Source organism: Lampris incognitus, unplaced genomic scaffold (genome assembly GCF_029633865.1).
Source record: "Lampris incognitus isolate fLamInc1 unplaced genomic scaffold, fLamInc1.hap2 scaffold_140, whole genome shotgun sequence".
Classification (NCBI taxonomy): Eukaryota; Metazoa; Chordata; class Actinopteri; order Lampriformes; family Lampridae; genus Lampris; species Lampris incognitus.
The window spans coordinates 72501-75000 of record NW_026611109.1 but is presented as its reverse complement, the minus strand read 5'-3'; positions in this window follow the sequence as shown (position 1 = coordinate 75000).

Here is a 2500-nt window from a genome sequence, read left to right as displayed (position 1 = left end):
CTCTCTCGGCACCCTGTCGTATGCTTTCTGTAAATCTACAAAGACACAATGCAACTCTTTCTGGCCTTCTCTATACTTCTCAATCAACCAACCTTTTCTCTCTCTCGCTGTCTCTCTCATTTTCTTCATTTATCAGCCCGTCAAAGTAGTCCTTCCACTTCGTAGCACACTCTCCTCGCTTGGCAGCACATTTCCATCTGTATCTTTGATCGCCCTAACTTGTCGCACATCCTCGGCAGCTCGGTCTCTCTGTCTAGCCAATCTGTACAAGTCTTTTTCTCCTTCCTTAGTGTCTAACCTGTCATACAGCTCACCGTACGCCTTTTCCTTTACCTTTGCCACCTCTCTCTTTGCTTTACGCTGCATCTCCTTGTACTCCTGTGTACTTTCTTCATCTCTCTGACTATCCCACTTCTTCTTTGCCAACCTTTTCCTCTGTATACTTTGCTCTACTTCCTCCTTCCACCACCACCACCACCACCGCCAAGTCTCCTTGTCTTCCTTCCTCTGTCCCGATGACACACCAAGTACCTTCCTAGCTGTCTTCCTCACTATTTCTGCAGCGCTTGCCCAGCCATCTGGCAACTCTTCACTACCACTCAGTGCCTGTGTTAACTCCTGCCTGAACTCCACACAACAGTCTTCCTTCTTCAACTTCCACCATTTGATCTTCGGCTGTGTCTTCACTCGCTTCCTCATGTTGGTCTCCAAAGTCATCTTACAGACCACCATCCGATGCTGCCTAGCTACGTTCTCCCCTGTCACCACCTTGCAGTATGCAATCCGTTTTACATCGCGCCTTCTACACAAGATATAGTCCACATGTGTGCACTTTCCTCCACTCGTATACGTCGTCACCCTGTGCTCCTTCCTCTTCTTGAAATATGTATTCACCTCAGCCATTTCCATCCTTTTCGCAAAATCGAACACCATCTGTCCTTCCACATTTCTCTCCTCGATTCCATACCTTACCATCAACTCCTCATCACCTCTGTTCCCTTCAGCAACGTGTCCATCGAAGTCCGCTCCAATCACCACTCCCTCCTCCTTGGGTACCCTTTCCACCACGTCGTCCAACTCAACTCCAGAATTCTTCTTTTTCGTCCATCTTACACCCGACTTGCGGGGCATATGCGCTGATAACCGTCAGCAATACACCTTCGATTTCCAGCTTCATAATCCTCACTCTGTCTGACACTGTGTTCACCTCCAGCACGCTCTTGACATACTCTTCCTTCAGAATGACCCCTACCCCATTTCTCCTCCCATTCGCACCATGGTAGAAGAGTTTGAACCCACCTGCGATACTCCTGGCCTTACTCCCCTTCCACCTTGTCTCTTGTCACCTTTCTTCTTTCCATCACGTCAGCCAGCTCTCTCCCTTTACTAGCCATAGTGCCAACATTCAAAGTTCCGACTGACTCTCACCTCCACACGCCTACCCTTCCTCCTCTCTAGCTGCCTCTGGACATGCCTTCCCCCTCTCCTTTTCCTTCGCCCAACAGTAGCCTAGTTTCCACCGGCACTCCGCTGGTTAACAGTACCGATGGCGGTCGTCGGTAACCCGGGCCTCGACCGATCCGGTATGGAAATCTTATTTATGATCCGCATATTTGATTTGGCAAAGATTTGACGCCGGATGCCCTTCCTGACGTAACCCTCCCCATTTGTCCTGGCTTGGGACCTGCACTAAGAATGCATTGGCTTGTGCATCCTCAGTGGCTGGGTTGCACGCTTTTCTATGTTTGCCCCTCACTTTTGTGGCGTGAACTATCAATTCTAGTAATACAGGTGTGTTTATGTTAGGTATCACAGACACACGCACACGCACAATATATGTCCAAAAGTATTGAGATAACTGACCATTACACCTACAGGAGCTTTTCTGACATCTCATTCTGAATCCATAGAAACCCATATTCCACGAAGCTCCCGGCGCACAGTTTTTGTGCCGATGTTAATGCCAGGAGAAGTTTGGATCTCTGCAGTTATTGAGTCAACAGAGCGTTGGCGACTTGAGTTGCTGTTGTCCCTAAAGGCTTGCACTTTTCAATAATATGATGATATATGAAGCATAGAGAGTAAACGGGATAGATACCTTTTGAACAGCACCCTGTAGTACAGCACTTTGAAGGTACATATGTCGTCACTTGCTGTAGTGGTTTTTACTGATGGGCGTGGCCAGGTTTTCAGAAGCCTCTCAGTTGTCAATGTGAGAGCCAGGGGACGCGTCTGCCGTACGTTTAGGGTTAGGGTTAGGGGATTTCTCTGGCAGGGCTGGTTACAGTAGGGCTGCTTACACCACACCCCGGACTGGATTTGTTGCGTGTTTGTGTCCTGATCGATGGGCCAACTTAACACGCCTTCGGAGGGTGTCCGCCGGCCGGCTTTGCCGGCGTTCGGGCGGTCGGTTCCTCCGGTCTGGCGGATCGATGTCCTTTATTTAATGTTCTTAGTGGCGAGCAGAGTGCGGAGTGGGAGGGGCTCTACCGCGTAGTCG